The sequence below is a fragment of the Stenella coeruleoalba genome (assembly GCF_951394435.1).
Source record: "Stenella coeruleoalba genome assembly, chromosome: 8".
Lineage (NCBI taxonomy): Eukaryota > Metazoa > Chordata > Mammalia > Artiodactyla > Delphinidae > Stenella > Stenella coeruleoalba.
Window position 1 is genome coordinate 109,919,531 of NC_137154.1, and position 17,801 is coordinate 109,937,331.

General features: G+C 43.8%; 1 long non-coding RNA gene across 9 annotated transcripts in view; it reads left to right on the forward strand.

The window, feature by feature from the left end:
• Positions 1-17,801, forward strand: part of LOC307190093 — a 1,314,632-nt gene that overhangs the window by 1,054,002 nt on the left and 242,829 nt on the right. The window contains exon 5 of one of the 9 annotated variants that reach the window (XR_013829383.1): positions 3,814-4,008. The exons of the other annotated variants lie outside the window; for them this stretch is intronic. This is a non-coding gene — a long non-coding RNA (uncharacterized lncRNA). Of the gene's footprint in view, positions 1-3,813; positions 4,009-17,801 lie in introns of those variants that run through there. 9 annotated transcript variants of the gene reach the window in all.

The following is a 17,801-nucleotide window of genomic DNA, read 5'->3' on the forward strand; positions in this document are numbered from 1 at the left end:
GATGACATAGATTTCATTGCTGAGTGATATTGCTTTGTAAGTAAATACCACAACTTCTTTATCCATTTTTCACTTTCTGCGATGTTGAACTTGTACTGTAAACGAGGTTCTTGTAAACAGAGCCGTTCGAAAGTTTGGGGTGGCTGTGTCTTTTTGATTTTAATTTCCCTAAGCTATAGGACCATAAGTGGCAGTGCCCTAGGCTCTGTTGCTTTGTTTTTTAGATGTTTCAGGAAACACCATACACTTCTCCCGAGTGTCTGTTGGCAATTTACATCCCGCCCATCAGCATAACAAGGCTCCCAGTTCTCCATGGCCTGTCCTGCCTTTCTGGATTTTACACTTTTTTCAGATGGCCCTTTTGACCGGGGGGAAGTGAGACTTCATTGTAGTGCAGATTTCCTTTGCAAGCTTGCTTGGTTGGCCAAAAAGGGCGTATGCGTTTTTTCCTGAATATATTCAGGAAAAAACGCATACGCCCTTTTTGGCCAAGTGCATCATTGTGGACGTTCTGCCTCTTTTCCTATGCTTTCAATGCAATTCCAGTCTATCTCCTGAAATCGGTTTCCTGCAATTCTGCCCCGCTTTCAAGTCCTCTTGGCAGCCTTACTTCAGTCTATTTTTGGACGATAGCTGTCATTTATAAGTCTGCAGGTTTGTGAATTACAGTGCCCCTGAGCTCCTTTCTTCAACTCGCTTTCTTGTGACCTGGCCGCAACACCGCAGGATGGCTTCAGGCCCTAATCTGGTTCCGGCCCGGCATGCTGAGCCTTTGGTTAATTCCTCTTCCTGGTGGGAAATGAGAGTTAAATTTGCCCGTCCAGACACCTCCAGCTAGCCTCTCATTGGTTCTCGCTATTCCTGTTCATCTTCCGCAGAAATTACAAACTGGGCCAAACAGGAGGTTAAAGGGACTGACTCTCCAAGTGGGGAGAGTGTTAGTAAAGCGTCTGGAATGTTGCACCCGAGTACCAGGGAAGGAAAACTGAGACATATTTGAACACGTCTCCCGTTCACATGGTTGATCATACTTGGGTTCCACATGCATGTTTTAGCTGAAGGAAGAATACCTTAAACCTGGAGAGTTCAGACCCGTGTAATGGGTACCATGCAATATGACTTCAAAGGGTCTTCATTTGCTCACCGAACCTCTCCAATCCTATCACTGCTGCGTTTATGCCCCTGTACACATGCTTGATTCTCTTTCGGAGACATAGCAATCCATAGGTTTTTAGATACTTACTAGTCAGGTACATTCTTAGGCGTTTAATATGCGGTGTTGAGTCCATTTCGTTGAGCAAGGAGTAGCTCTTGTCTATTCCATATTTGACTTAAGGAACTTTATCTGTGCTCATTTCAATCTCTGGTTTTATGCAGCACCCCAACTCACCTTTACCCTTAAGCAAGCATAAGTTGGTTTTCTAAATTTGAGACCCTGTTCTGTTCTGTAATTCAGTTCCTGTGTAGCCAAGTTTACATTCCGTGTATTACTGATATCTTATGATGTTTCTTTTTCTGTGTGACTTATTTCAGTTAGAATCATCATACCTGAATCCACTCATTGTGATGCTAAGGGCCTGATGACATAGATTTCATTGCTGAGTGATATTGCTTTGTAAGTAAATACCACATCTTCTTTATCCATTTTTCACTTTCTGCGATGTTGAACTTGTACTGTAAACGAGGTTCTTGTAAACAGAGCCGTCCCAAACTTTGGGGTGGCTGTGTCCTTCTGAATTTAATTTCCCTAAGCTATAGGGCCATAAGTGGCAGTGCCCTAGGCTCTGTTGCTTTGTTTTTTAGATGTTTCAGGAAACACCATACACTTCTCCCGAGTGGTTGTTGGCAATTTACATCCCGCCCATCAGCATAACAAGGCTCCCTGTTCTCCATGGCCTGTCCTGCCTTTCTGGATTTTACACTTTTTTCAGATGGCCCTTTTGACCGGGGGGAAGTGAGACTTCATTGTAGTGCAGATTTCCTTTGCAAGCTTGCTTGGTTGGCCAAAAAGGGCGTATGCGTTTTTTCCTGAATATATTCAGGAAAAAACGCATACGCCCTTTTTGGCCAAGTGCATCATTGTGGACGTTCTGCCTCTTTTCCTATGCTTTCAATGCAATTCCAGTCTACCTCCTGAAATCGGTTTCCTGCAATTCTGCCCCGCTTTCAAGTCCTCTTGGCAGCCTTAGTTCAGTCTATTTTTGGACGATAGCTGTCATTTATAACTCTGCAGGTTTGTGAATTACAGTGCCCCTGAGCTCCTTTCTTCAACTCGCTTTCTTTTGAGCTGGCCGCAACACCGCAGGATGGCTTCAGGCCCTAATCTGGTTCCGGTACGGCACGCTGAGCCTTTGGTTATTTCCTCTTCCTGTTGGGAAATGAGAGTTAAATTTTCCCGTCCAGACACCTCCAGCTAGCCTCTCATTGGTTCTCGCTATTCCTGTTCAGCTTCCGCAGAAATTGCAAACTGTGCCAAACAGGAGGTTAAAGGCGCTGACTCTCCAAGTGGGGAGAGTGTTAGTAAAGCGTCTGGAATGTTGCACCCAAGTACCAGGGGAGGAAAACTGAGACATATTTGAACACGTCTCCCGATCACATGGTTGATCATACTCTGGGTTCCACATGCATGTTTTATCTGAAGGAAGAATACCTAAAACCTGGGTAGTTGAAACCCGTGGAATGGGTACCATGCAATATGACTTCAAAGGGTCTTCATTTGCTCACCGAACCTCTCCAATCCTATCACTGCTGCGTTTATGCCCCTGTACACATGCTTGATTCTCTTTCGGAGACATAGCAATCCATAGGTTTTAAGATACTTACTAGTCAGGTACATTCTTAGGCGTTTAATATGCGGTGTTGAGTCCATTTCGTTGAGCAAGGAGTAGCTCTTGTCTATTCCATATTTGACTTAAGGAACTTTATCTGTGCTCATTTCAATCTCTGGTTTTATGCAGCACCCCAACTCACCTTTACCCTTAAGCAAGCATAAGTTGGTTTTCTAAATTTGAGACCCTGTTCTGTTCTGTAATTCAGTTCCTGTGTAGCCAAGTTTACATTCCGTGTATTACTGATATCTTATGATGTTTCTTTTTCTGTGTGACTTACTTCAGTTAGAATCATCATACCTGAATCCACTCATTGTGCTGCTAAGGGCCTGATGACACAGATTTCATTGCTGAGTGATATTGCTTTGTAAGTAAATACCACAACTTCTTTATCCATTTTTCACTTTCTGCGATGTTGAACTTGTACTGTAAACGAGGTTCTTGTAAACAGAGCCGTTCCAAACTTTGGGGTGGCTGTGTCTTTTTGATTTTAATTTCCCTAAGCTATAGGACCATAAGTGGAAGTGCCCTAGGTTCTGTTGCTTTGTTTTTTAGATGTTTCAGGAAACACCATACACTTCTCCCGAGTGTCTGTTGGCAATTTACATCCCGCCCATCAGCATAACAAGGCTCCCAGTTCTCCATGGCCTGTCCTGCCTTTCTGGATTTTACACTTTTTTCAGATGGCCCTTTTGACCGGGGGGAAGTGAGACTTCATTGTAGTGCAGATTTCCTTTGCAAGCTTGCTTGGTTGGCCAAAAAGGGCGTATGCGTTTTTTCCTGAATATATTCAGGAAAAAACGCATACGCCCTTTTTGGCCAAGTGCATCATTGTGGACGTTCTGCCTCTTTTCCTATGCTTTCAATGCAATTCCAGTCTACCTCCTGAAATCGGTTTCCTGCAATTCTGCCCCGGTTTCAAGTCCTCTTGGCAGCCTTACTTCAGTATATTTTTGGACGATAGCTGTCATTTATAACTATGCAGGTTTGTGAATTACAGTGCCCCTGAGCTCCTTTCTTCAACTCGCTTTCTTTTGACCTGGCCGCAACACCGCAGGATGGCTTCAGGCCCTAATCTGGTTCCGGCACGGCACGCTGAGCCTTTGGTTAATTCCCCTTCCTGGTGGGAAATGAGAGTTAAATTTGCCCGTCCAGACACCTCCAGCTAGTCTCTCATTGGTTCTCGCTATTCCTGTTCATCTTCCGCAGAAATTGCAAACTGGGCCAAACAGGAGGTTAAAGGGACTGACTCTCCAAGTCGGGAGACTGTTAGTAAAGCGTCTGGAATGTTGCACCCGAGTACCAGGGGAGGAAAACTGAGACATATTTGAACACGTCTCCCGATCACATGGTTGATCATACTCTAGGTTCCACATGCATGTTTTAGCTGAAGGAAGAATACCTTAAACCTGGAGAGTTGAGACCCGTGTAATGCGTACCATGCAATATGACTTCAAAGGGTCTTCATTTGCTCACCGAACCTCTCCAATCCTATCACTGCTGCGTTTATGCCCCTGTACACATGCTTGATTCTCTTTTGGAGATATAGCAATCCATAGGTTTTAAGATACTTACTAGTCAGGTACATTCTTAGGGGTTTAATATGGGGTTTTGAGTCCATTTCGTTGAGCAAGGAGTAGCTCTTGTCTATTCCATATTTGGCTTAAGGAACTTTATCTGTGCTCATTTCAATCTCTGGTTTTATGCAGCACCCCAACTCACCTTTACCCTTAAGCAAGAATAAGTTGTTTTTCTAAATTTGAGACCCTGTTCTGTTCTGTAATTCAGTTCCTGTGTAGCCAAGTTTACATTCCGTGTATTACTGATATCTTATGATGTTTCTTTTTCTGTGTGACTTATTTCAGTTAGAATCATCATACCTGAATCCACTCATTGTGCTGCTAAGGGCCTGATGACACAGATTTCATTGCTGAGTGATATTGCTTTGTAAGTAAATACCACAACTTCTTTATCCATTTTTCACTTTCTGTGATGTTGAACTTGTAGTGTAAACGAGGTTCTTGTAAACAGAGCCGTTCCAAACTTTGGGGTGGCTGTGTCTTTTTGATTTTAATTTCCCTAAGCTATAGGACCATAAGTGGAAGTGCCCTAGGTTCTGTTGCTTTGTTTTTTAGATGTTTCAGGAAACACCATACACTTCTCCCGAGTGGTTGTTGGCAATTTACATCCCACCCATCAGCATAACAAGGCTCCCAGTTCTCCATGGCCTGTCCTGCCTTTCTGGATTTTACACTTTTTTCAGATGGCCCTTTTGACCGGGGGGAAGTGAGACTTCATTGTAGTGCAGATTTCCTTTGCAAGCTTGCTTGGTTGGCCAAAAAGGGCGTATGCGTTTTTTCCTGAATATATTCAGCAAAAAACGCATACGCCCTTTTTGGCCAAGTGCATCATTGTGGACGTTCTGCCTCTTTTCCTATGCTTTCAATGCAATTCCAGTCTACCTCCTGAAATCGGTTTCCTGCAATTCTGCCCCGCTTTCAAGTCCTCTTGGCAGCCTTACTTCAGTCTATTTTTGGACGATAGCTGTCATTTATAACTCTGCAGGTTTGTGAATTACAGTGCCCCTGAGCTCCTTTCTTCAACTTGCTTTCTTGTGACCTGGCCGCAACACCGCAGGATGGCTTCAGGCCCTAATCTGGTTCCGGCCCGGCATGCTGAGCCTTTGGTTATTTCCTCTTCCTGGTGGGAAATGAGAGTTAAATTTGCCCGTCCAGACACCTCCAGCTAGTCTCTCATTGGTTCTCGCTATTCCTGTTCATCTTCCGCAGAAATTGCAAACTGGGCCAAACAGGAGGTTAAAGGCGCTGACTCTCCAAGTGGGGAGAGTGTTAGTAAAGCGTCTGGAATGTTGCACCCGAGTACCAGGGGAGGAAAACTGAGACATATTTGAACACGTCTCCCGTTCACATGGTTGATCATACTTGGGTTCCACATGCATGTTTTAGCTGAAGGAAGAATACCATAACCTGGAGAGTTCAGACCCGTGTAATGGGTACCATGCAATATGACTTCAAAGGGTCTTCATTTGCTCACCGAACCTCTCCAATCCTATCAGTGCTGCGTTTATGCCCCTGTACACATGCTTGATTCTCTTTCGGAGACATAGCAATCCATAGGTTTTAAGATACTTACTAGTCAGGTACATTCTTAGGCGTTTAATATGCGGTGTTGAGTCCATTTCGTTGAGCAAGGAGTAGCTCTTGTCTATTCCATATTTGACTTAAGGAACTTTATCTGTGCTCATTTCAATCTCTGGTTTTATGCAGCACCCCAACTCACCTTTACCCTTAAGCAAGCATAAGTTGGTTTTCTAAATTTGAGACCCTGTTCTGTTCTGTAATTCAGTTCCTGTGTAGCCAAGTTTACATTCCGTGTATTACTGATATCTTATGATGTTTCTTTTTCTGTGTGACTTATTTAAGTTAGAATCATCATACCTGAATCCACTCATTGTGATGTTAAGGGCCTGATGACATAGATTTCATTGCTGAGTGATATTGCTTTGTAAGTAAATACCACAACTTCTTTATCCATTTTTCACTTTCTGCGATGTTGAACTTGTACTGTAAACGAGGTTCTTGTAAACAGAGGCGTCCCAAACTTTGGGGAGGCTGTGTCCTTCTGATTTTAATTTCCCTAAGCTATAGGACCATAAGTGGAAGTGCCCTAGGTTCTGTTGCTTTGTTTTTTAGATGTTTCAGGAAACACCATACACGTCTCCCGAGTGGTTGTTGGCAATTTACATCCCACCCATCAGCATAACAAGGCTCCCAGTTCTCCATGGCCTGTCCTGCCTTTCTGGATTTTACACTTTTTTCAGATGGCCCTTTTGACCGGGGGGAAGTGAGACTTCATTGTAGTGCAGATTTCCTTTGCAAGCTTGCTTGGTTGGCCAAGAAGGGCGTATGCGTTTTTTCCTGAATATATTCAGGAAAAAACGCATACGCCCTTTTTGGCCAAGTGCATCATTGTGGACGTTCTGCCTCTTTTCCTATGCTTTCAATGCAATTCCAGTCTACCTCCTGAAATCGGTTTCCTGCAATTCTGCCCTGCTTTCAAGTCCTCTTGGCAGCCTTACTTCAGTCTATTTTTGGACGATAGCTGTCATTTATAAGTCTGCAGGTTTGTGAATTACAGTGCCCCTGAGCTCCTTTCTTCAACTCGCTTTCTTGTGACCTGGCCGCAACACCGCAGGATGGCTTCAGGCCCTAATCTGGTTCCGGCACGGCACGCTGAGCCTTTGGTTAATTCCTCTTCCTGGTGGGAAATGAGAGTTAAATTTGCCCGTCCAGACACCTCCAGCTAGTCTCTCATTGGTTCTCGCTATTCCTGTTCGTCTTCCGCAGAAATTGCAAACTGGGCCAAACAGGAGGTTAAAGGGACTGACTCTCCAAGTCGGAAGAGTGTTAGTAAAGCGTCTGGAATGTTGCACCAGAGTACCAGGGGAGGAAAACTGAGACATATTTGAACACGTCTCCCGTTCACATGGTTGATCATACTCTGGGTTCCACATGCATGTTTTAGCTGAAGGAAGAATACCTTAAACCTGGAGAGTTGAGACCCGTGGAATGGGTACCATGCAATATGACTTCAAAGGGTCTTCATTTGCTCACCGAACCTCTCCAATCCTATCACTGCTGCGTTTATGCCCCTGTACACACGCTTGATTCTCTTTTGGAGACATAGCAATCCATAGGTTTTAAGATACTTACTAGTCAGGTACATTCTTAGGCGTTTAATATGGGGTGTTGAGTCCATTTCGTTGAGCAAGGAGTAGATCTTGTCTATTCCATATGTGGCTTAAGGAACTTTATCTGTGCTCATTTCAATCTCTGGTTTTATGCAGCACCCCAACTCACCTTTCCCCTTAAGCAAGCATAAGTTGCTTTTCTAAATTTGAGACACTGTTCTGTTCTGTAATTCAGTTCCTGTGTAGCCAAGTTTACATTCCGTGTATTAGTGATATCTTATGATGTTTCCTTTTCTGTGTGACTTATTTCAGTTAGAATCATCGTACCTGAATCCACTCATTGTGCTGCTAAGGGCCTGATGACATAGATTTCATTGCTGAGTGATATTGCTTTGTAAGTAAATACCACAACTTCTTTATCCATTTTTCACTTTCTGCGATGTTGAACTTGTACTGTAAACGAGGTTCTTGTAAACAGAGCCGTTCGAAAGTTTGGGGTGGCTGTGTCTTTTTGATTTTAATTTCCCTAAGCTATAGGACCATAAGTGGCAGTGCCCTAGGCTCTGTTGCTTTGTTTTTTAGATGTTTCAGGAAACACCATACACTTCTCCCGAGTGTCTGTTGGCAATTTACATCCCGCCCATCAGCATAACAAGGCTCCCAGTTCTCCATGGCCTGTCCTGCCTTTCTGGATTTTACACTTTTTTCAGATGGCCCTTTTGACCGGGGGGAAGTGAGACTTCATTGTAGTGCAGATTTCCTTTGCAAGCTTGCTTGGTTGGCCAAAAAGGGCGTATGCGTTTTTTCCTGAATATATTCAGGAAAAAACACATACGCCCTTTTTGGCCAAGTGCATCATTGTGGACGTTCTGCCTCTTTTCCTATGCTTTCAATGCAATTCCAGTCTATCTCCTGAAATCGGTTTCCTGCAATTCTGCCCCGCTTTCAAGTCCTCTTGGCAGCCTTACTTCAGTCTATTTTTGGACGATAGCTGTCATTTATAACTCTGCAGGTTTGTGAATTACAGTGCCCCTGAGCTCCTTTCTTCAACTCGCTTTCTTGTGACCTGGCCGCAACACCGCAGGATGGCTTCAGGCCCTAATCTGGTTCCGGCCCGGCATGCTGAGCCTTTGGTTAATTCCTCTTCCTGGTGGGAAATGAGAGTTAAATTTGCCCGTCCAGACACCTCCAGCTAGCCTCTCATTGGTTCTCGCTATTCCTGTTCATCTTCCGCAGAAATTACAAACTGGGCCAAACAGGAGGTTAAAGGGACTGACTCTCCAAGTGGGGAGAGTGTTAGTAAAGCGTCTGGAATGTTGCACCCGAGTACCAGGGAAGGAAAACTGAGACATATTTGAACACGTCTCCCGTTCACATGGTTGATCATACTTGGGTTCCACATGCATGTTTTAGCTGAAGGAAGAATACCTTAAACCTGGAGAGTTCAGACCCGTGTAATGGGTACCATGCAATATGACTTCAAAGGGTCTTCATTTGCTCACCGAACCTCTCCAATCCTATCACTGCTGCGTTTATGCCCCTGTACACATGCTTGATTCTCTTTCGGAGACATAGCAATCCATAGGTTTTAAGATACTTACTAGTCAGGTACATTCTTAGGCGTTTAATATGCGGTGTTGAGTCCATTTCGTTGAGCAAGGAGTAGCTCTTGTCTATTCCATATTTGACTTAAGGAACTTTATCTGTGCTCATTTCAATCTCTGGTTTTATGCAGCACCCCAACTCACCTTTACCCTTAAGCAAGCATAAGTTGGTTTTCTAAATTTGAGACCCTGTTCTGTTCTGTAATTCAGTTCCTGTGTAGCCAAGTTTACATTCCGTGTATTACTGATATCTTATGATGTTTCTTTTTCTGTGTGACTTATTTCAGTTAGAATCATCATACCTGAATCCACTCATTGTGATGCTAAGGGCCTGATGACATAGATTTCATTGCTGAGTGATATTGCTTTGTAAGTAAATACCACAACTTCTTTATCCATTTTTCACTTTCTGCGATGTTGAACTTGTACTGTAAACGAGGTTCTTGTAAACAGAGCCGTCCCAAACTTTGGGGTGGCTGTGTCCTTCTGAATTTAATTTCCCTAAGCTATAGGGCCATAAGTGGCAGTGTCCTAGGCTCTGTTGCTTTGTTTTTTAGATGTTTCAGGAAACACCATACACTTCTCCCGAGTGGTTGTTGGCAATTTACATCCCGCCCATCAGCATAACAAGGCTCCCAGTTCTCCATGGCCTGTCCTGCCTTTCTGGATTTTACACTTTTTTCAGATGGCCCTTTTGACCGGAGGGAAGTGAGACTTCATTGTAGTGCAGATTTCCTTTGCAAGCTTGCTTGGTTGGCCAAAAAGGGCGTATGCGTTTTTTCCTGAATATATTCAGGAAAAAACGCATACGCCCTTTTTGGCCAAGTGCATCATTGTGGACGTTCTGCCTCTTTTCCTATGCTTTCAATGCAATTCCAGTCTACCTCCTGAAATCGGTTTCCTGCAATTCTGCCCCGGTTTCAAGTCCTCTTGGCAGCCTTACTTCAGTCTATTTTTGGACGATAGCTGTCATTTATAACTCTGCAGGTTTGTGAATTACAGTGCCCCTGAGCTCCTTTCTTCAACTCGCTTTCTTTTGACCTGGCCGCAACACCGCAGGATGGCTTCAGGCCCTAATCTGGTTCTGGCACGGCACGCTGAGCCTTTGGTTATTTCCTCTTCCTGGTGGGAAATGAGAGTTAAATTTGCCCGTCCAGACACCTCCAGCTAGCCTCTCATTGGTTCTCGCTATTCCTGTTCATCTTCCGCAGAAATTGCAAACTGGGCCAAACAGGAGGTTAAAGGCGCTGACTCTCCAAGTGGGGAGAGTGTTAGTAAAGCGTCTGGAATGTTGCACCCGAGTACCAGGGGAGGAAAACTGAGACATATTTGAACACGTCTCCCGTTCACATGGTTGATCATACTTGGGTTCCACATGCATGTTTTAGCTGAAGGAAGAATACCTAAAACCTGGGTAGTTGAAACCCGTGGAATGGGTACCATGCAATATGACTTCAAAGGGTCTTCATTTGTTCACCGAACCTCTCCAATCCTATCACTGCTGCGTTTATGCCCCTGTACACATGCTTGATTCTCTTTCGGAGACATAGCAATCCATAGGTTTTAAGATACTTACTAGTCAGGTACATTCTTAGGCGTTTAATATGCGGTGTTGAGTCCATTTCGTTGAGCAAGGAGTAGCTCTTGTCTATTCCATATTTGGCTTAAGGAACTTTATCTGTGCTCATTTCAATCCCTGGTTTTATGCAGCAACCCAACTCACCTTTCCCCTTAAGCAAGCATAAGTTGGTTTTCTAAATTTGAGACCCTGTTCTGTTTTGCAATTCAGTTCCTGTGTAGCCAAGTTTACATTCCGTGTATTAGTGATATCTTATGATGTTTCTTTTTCTGTGTGACTTATTTCAGTTAGAATCATCATACCTGAATCCACTCATTGTGATGCTAAGGGCCTGATGACACAGATTTCATTGCTGAGTGATATTGCTTTGTAAGTAAATACCACAACTTCTTTATCCATTTTTCACTTTCTGCGATGTTGAACTTGTACTGTAAACGAGGTTCTTGTAAACAGAGCCGTTCCAAACTTTGGGGTGGCTGTGTCTTTTTGATTTTAATTTCCCTAAGCTATAGGACCATAAGTGGAAGTGCCCTAGGCTCTGTTGCTTTGTTTTTTAGATGTTTCAGGAAACACCATACACTTCTCCCAAGTGGTTGTTGGCAATTTACATCCCGCCCATCAGCATAACAAGGCTCCCAGTTCTCCATGGCCTGTCCTGCCTTTCTGGATTTTACACTTTTTTCAGATGGCCCTTTTGACCGGGGGGAAGTGAGACTTCATTGTAGTGCAGATTTCCTTTGCAAGCTTGCTTGGTTGGCCAAAAAGGGCGTATGCGTTTTTTCCTGAATATAATCAGGAAAAAACGCATACGCCCTTTTTGGCCAAGTGCATCATTGTGGACGTTCTGCCTCTTTTCCTATGCTTTCAATGCAATTCCAGTCTACCTCCTGAAATCGGTTTCCTGCAATTCTGCCCCGCTTTCAAGTCCTCTTGGCAGCCTTACTTCAGTCTATTTTTGGACGATAGCTGTCATTTATAAGTCTGCAGGTTTGTGAATTACAGTGCCCCTGAGCTCCTTTCTTCAACTCGCTTTCTTTTGAGCTGGCCGCAACACCGCAGGATGGCTTCAGGCCCTAATCTGGTTCTGGTACGGCACGCTGAGCCTTTGGTTATTTCCTCTTCCTGGTGGGAAATGAGAGTTAAATTTGCCCGTCCAGACACCTCCAGCTAGCCTCTCATTGGTTCTCGCTATTCCTGTTCATCTTCCGCAGAAATTGCAAACTGTGCCAAACAGGAGGTTAAAGGCGCTGACTCTCCAAGTGGGGAGAGTGTTAGTAAAGCGTCTGGAATGTTGCACCCGAGTACCAGGGGAGGAAAACTGAGACATATTTGAACACGTCTCCCGATCACATGGTTGATCATACTCTGGGTTCCACATGCATGTTTTATCTGAAGGAAGAATACCTAAAACCTGGGTAGTTGAAACCCGTGGAATGGGTACCATGCAATATGACTTCAAAGGGTCTTCATTTGCTCACCGAACCTCTCCAATCCTATCACTGCTGCGTTTATGCCCCTGTACACATGCTTGATTCTCTTTCGGAGACATAGCAATCCATAGGTTTTAAGATACTTACTAGTCAGGTACATTCTTAGGCGTTTAATATGCGGTGTTGAGTCCATTTCGTTGAGCAAGGAGTAGCTCTTGTCTATTCCATATTTGACTTAAGGAACTTTATCTGTGCTCATTTCAATCTCTGGTTTTATGCAGCACCCCAACTCACCTTTACCCTTAAGCAAGCATAAGTTGGTTTTCTAAATTTGAGACCCTGTTCTGTTCTGTAATTCAGTTCCTGTGTAGCCAAGTTTACATTCCGTGTATTACTGATATCTTATGATGTTTCTTTTTCTGTGTGACTTACTTCAGTTAGAATCATCATACCTGAATCCACTCATTGTGCTGCTAAGGGCCTGATGACACAGATTTCATTGCTGAGTGATATTGCTTTGTAAGTAAATACCACAACTTCTTTATCCATTTTTCACTTTCTGCGATGTTGAACTTGTACTGTAAACGAGGTTCTTGTAAACAGAGCTGTTCCAAACTTTGGGGTGGCTGTGTCTTTTTGATTTTAATTTCCCTAAGCTATAGGACCATAAGTGGCAGTGCCCTAGGCTCTGTTGCTTTGTTTTTTAGATGTTTCAGGAAACACCATACACTTCTCCCGAGTGTCTGTTGGCAATTTACATCCCGCCCATCAGCATAACAAGGCTCCCAGTTCTCCATGACCTGTCCTGCCTTTCTGGATTTTACACTTTTTTCAGATGGCCCTTTTGACCGGGGGGAAGTGAGACTTCATTGTAGTGCAGATTTCCTTTGCAAGCTTGCTTGGTTGGCCAAAAAGGGCGTATGCGTTTTTTCCTGAATATATTCAGGAAAAAACGCATACGCCCTTTTTGGCCAAGTGCATCATTGTGGACGTTCTGCCTCTTTTCCTATGCTTTCAATGCAATTCCAGTCTACCTCCTGAAATCGGTTTCCTGCAATTCTGCCCCGCTTTCAAGTCCTCTTGGCAGCCTTACTTCAGTCTATTTTTGGACGATAGCTGTCATTTATAACTCTGCAGGTTTGTGAATTACAGTGCCCCTGAGCTCCTTTCTTCAACTCGCTTTCTTTTGAGCTGGCCGCAACACCGCAGGATGGCTTCAGGCCCTAATCTGGTTCCGGTACGGCACGCTGAGCCTTTGGTTATTTCCTCTTCCTGGTGGGAAATGAGAGTTAAATTTGCCCGTCCAGACACCTCCAGCTAGTCTCTCATTGGTTCTCGCTATTCCTGTTCATCTTCCGCAGAAATTGCAAACTGGGCCAAACAGGAGGTTAAAGGCGCTGACTCTCCAAGTCGGGAGAGTGTTAGTAAAGCGTCTGGAATGTTGCACCCGAGTACCAGGGGAGGAAAACTGAGACATATTTGAACACGTCTCCCGTTCACATGGTTGATCATACTTGGGTTCCACATGCATGTTTTAGCTGAAGGAAGAATACCTTAAACCTGGAGAGTTCAGACCCGTGTAATGGGTACCATGCAATATGACTTCAAAGGGTCTTCATTTGCTCACCGAACCTCTCCAATCCTATCACTGCTGCGTTTATGCCCCTGTACACACGCTTGATTCTCTTTTGGAAACATAGCAATCCATAGGTTTTAATACACTTACTAGTCAGGTACATTCTTAGGCGTTTAATATGGGGTGTTGAGTCCATTTCGTTGAGCAAGGAGTAGCTCTTGTCTATTCCATATTTGACTTAAGGAACTTTATCTGTGCTCATTTCAATCTCTGCTTTTATGCAGCACCCCAACTCACCTTTCCCCTTAAGCAAGCATAAGTTGGTTTTCTAAATTTGAGACCCTGTTCTGTTCTGTAATTCAGTTCCTGTGTAGCCAAGTTTACATTCCGTGTATTACTGATATCTTATGATGTTTCTTTTCTGTGTGACTTATTTCAGTTAGAATCATCATACCTGAATCCACTCATTGTGCTGCTACGGGCCTGATGACACAGATTTCATTGCTGAGTGATATTGCTTTGTAAGTAAATACCACAACTTCTTTATCCATTTTTCACTTTCTGCGATGTTGAACTTGTACTGTAAACGAGGTTCTTGTAAACAGAGCCGTTCCAAACTTTGGGGTGGCTGTGTCTTTTTGATTTTAATTTCCCTAAGCTATAGGACCATAAGTGGCAGTGCGCTAGGCTCTGTTGCTTTGTTTTTTAGATGTTTCAGGAAACACCATACACTTCTCCCGAGTGTCTGTTGGCAATTTACATCCCGCCCATCAGCATAACAAGGCTCCCAGTTCTCCATGGCCTGTCCTGCCTTTCTGGATTTTACACTTTTTTCAGATGGCCCTTTTGACCGGGGGGAAGTGAGACTTCATTGTAGTGCAGATTTCCTTTGCAAGCTTGCTTGGTTGGCCAAAAAGGGCGTATGCGTTTTTTCCTGAATATATTCAGGAAAAAACGCATACGCCCTTTTTGGCCAAGTGCATCATTGTGGACGTTCTGCCTCTTTTCCTATGCTTTCAATGCAATTCCAGTCTACCTCCTGAAATCGGTTTCCTGCAATTCTGCCCCGCTTTCAAGTCCTCTTGGCAGCCTTACTTCAGTCTATTTTTGGACGATAGCTGTCATTTATAACTCTGCAGGTTTGTGAATTACAGTGCCCCTGAGCTCCTTTCTTCAACTCGCTTTCTTGTGACCTGGCCGCAACACCGCAGGATGCCTTCAGGCCCTAATCTGGTTCCGGCACGGCACGCTGAGCCTTTGGTTAATTCCTCTTCCTGGTGGGAAATGAGAGTTAAATTTGCCCGTCCAGACACCTCCAGCTAGTCTCTCATTGGTTCTCGCTATTCCTGTTCATCTTCCGCAGAAATTGCAAACTGGGCCAAACAGGAGGTTAAAGGCGCTGACTCTCCAAGTGGGGAGAGTGTTAGTAAAGCGTCTGGAATGTTGCACCCGAGTACCAGGGGAGGAAAACTGAGACATATTTGAACACGTCTCCCGTTCACATGGTTGATCATACTTGGGTTCCACATGCATGTTTTAGCTGAAGGAAGAATAACTTAAACCTGGAGAGTTAAGACCCGTGTAATGGGTACCATGCAATATGACTTCAAAGGGTCTTCATTTGCTCACCGAACCTCTCCAATCCTATCACTGCTGCGTTTATGCCCCTGTACACATGCTTGATTCTCTTTTGGAGACATAGCAATCCATAGGTTTTCCGATACTTACTAGTCAGGTACATTCTTAGGCGTTTAATATGCGGTGTTGAGTCCATTTCGTTGAGCAAGGAGTAGCTCTTGTCTATTCCATATTTGACTTAAGGAACTTTATCTGTGCTCATTTCAATCTCTGGTTTTATGCAGCACCCCAACTCACCTTTACCCTTAAGCAAGCATAAGTTGGTTTTCTAAATTTGAGACCCTGTTCTGTTCTGTAATTCAGTTCCTGTGTAGCCAAGTTTACATTCCGTGTATTACTGATATCTTATGATGTTTCTTTTTCTGTGTGACTTATTTCAGTTAGAATCATCATACCTGAATCCACTCATTGTGATGCTAAGGGCCTGATGACATAGATTTCATTGCTGAGTGATATTGCTTTGTAAGTAAATACCACAACTTCTTTATCCATTTTTCACTTTCTGCGATGTTGAACTTGTACTGTAAACGAGGTTCTTGTAAACAGAGGCGTCCCAAACATTGGGGTGGCTGTGTCTTTTTGATTTTAATTTCCCTAAGCTATAGGACCATAAGTGGCAGTGCCCTAGGCTCTGTTGCTTTGTTTTTTAGATGTTTCAGGAAACACCATACACTTCTCCCGAGTGTCTGTTGGCAATTTACATCCCACCCATCAGCATAACAAGGCTCCCAGTTCTCCATGGCCTGTCCTGCCTTTCTGGATTTTACACTTTTTTCAGATGGCCCTTTTGCCCGGGGGGAAGTGAGACTTCATTGTAGTGCAGATTTCCTTTGCAAGCTTGCTTGGTTGGCCAAAAAGGGCGTATGCGTTTTTTCCTGAATATATTCAGGAAAAAACGCATACGCCCTTTTTGGCCAAGTGCATCATTGTGGACGTTCTGCCTCTTTTCCTATGCTTTCAATGCAATTCCAGTCTACCTCCTGAAATCGGTTTCCTGCAATTCTGCCCCGCTTTCAAGTCCTCTTGGCAGCCTTACTTCAGTCTATTTTTGGACGATAGCTGTCATTTATAACTCTGCAGGTTTGTGAATTACAGTGCCCCTGAGCTCCTTTCTTCAACTCGCTTTCTTTTGAGCTGGCCGCAACACCGCAGGATGGCTTCAGGCCCTAATCTGGTTCCGGCACGGCATGCTGAGCCTTTGGTTAATTCCTCTTCCTGGTGGGAAATGAGAGTTAAATTTGCCCGTCCAGACACCTCCAGCTAGCCTCTCATTGGTTCTCGCTATTCCTGTTCATCTTCCGCAGAAATTGCAAACTGGGCCAAACAGGAGGTTAAAGGGACTGACTCTCCAAGTGGGGAGAGTGTTAGTAAAGCGTCTGGAATGTTGTACCCGAGTACCAGGGGAAGAGAACTGAGACATATTTGAACACGTCTCCCGATCACATGGTTGATCATAATCTAGGTTCCACATGCATGTTTTAGCTGAAGGAAGAATACCTTAAACCTGGGTAGTTGAAACCCGTGGAATGGGTACCATGCAATATGACTTCAAAGGGTCTTCATTTGCTCACCGAACCTCTCCAATCCTATCACTGCTGCGTTTATGCCCCTGTACACATGCTTGATTCTCTTTCGGAGACATAGCAATCCATAGGTTTTAAGATACTTACTAGTCAGGTACATTCTTAGGCGTTTAATATGCGGTGTTGAGTCCATTTCGTTGAGCCAGGAGTAGCTCTTGTCTATTCCATATTTGACTTAAGGAACTTTATCTGTGCTCATTTCAATCTCTGGTTTTATGCAGCACCCCAACTCACCTTTACACTTAAGCAAGCATAAGTTGGTTTTCTAAATTTGAGACCCTGTTCTATTTTGGAATTCAGTTCCTGTGTAGCCAAGTTTACATTCCGTGTATTAGTGATATCTTATGATGTTTCTTTTTCTGTGTGACTTATTTCAGTTAGAATCATCATACCTGAATCCACTCATTGTGCTGCTAAGGGCCTGATGACATAGATTTCATTGCTGAGTGATATTGCTTTGTAAGTAAATACCACAACTTCTTTATCCATTTTTCACTTTCTGCGATGTTGAACTTGTACTGTAAACGAGGTTCTTGTAAACAGAGCCATTCTAAACTTTGGGGTGGCTGTGTCTTTTTGATTTTAATTTCCCTAAGCTATAGGACCATAAGTGGAAGTGCCCTAGGTTCTGTTGCTTTGTTTTTTAGATGTTTCAGGAAACACCATATACTTCTCCCGAGTGGTTGTTGGCAATTTACATCCCGCCCATCAGATTAACAAGGCTCCCAGTTCTCCATGGCCTGTCCTGCCTTTCTGGATTTTACACTTTTTTCAGATGGCCCTTTTGACCGAGGGGAAGTGAGACTTCATTGTAGTGCAGATTTCCTTTGCAAGCTTGCTTGGTTGGCCAAA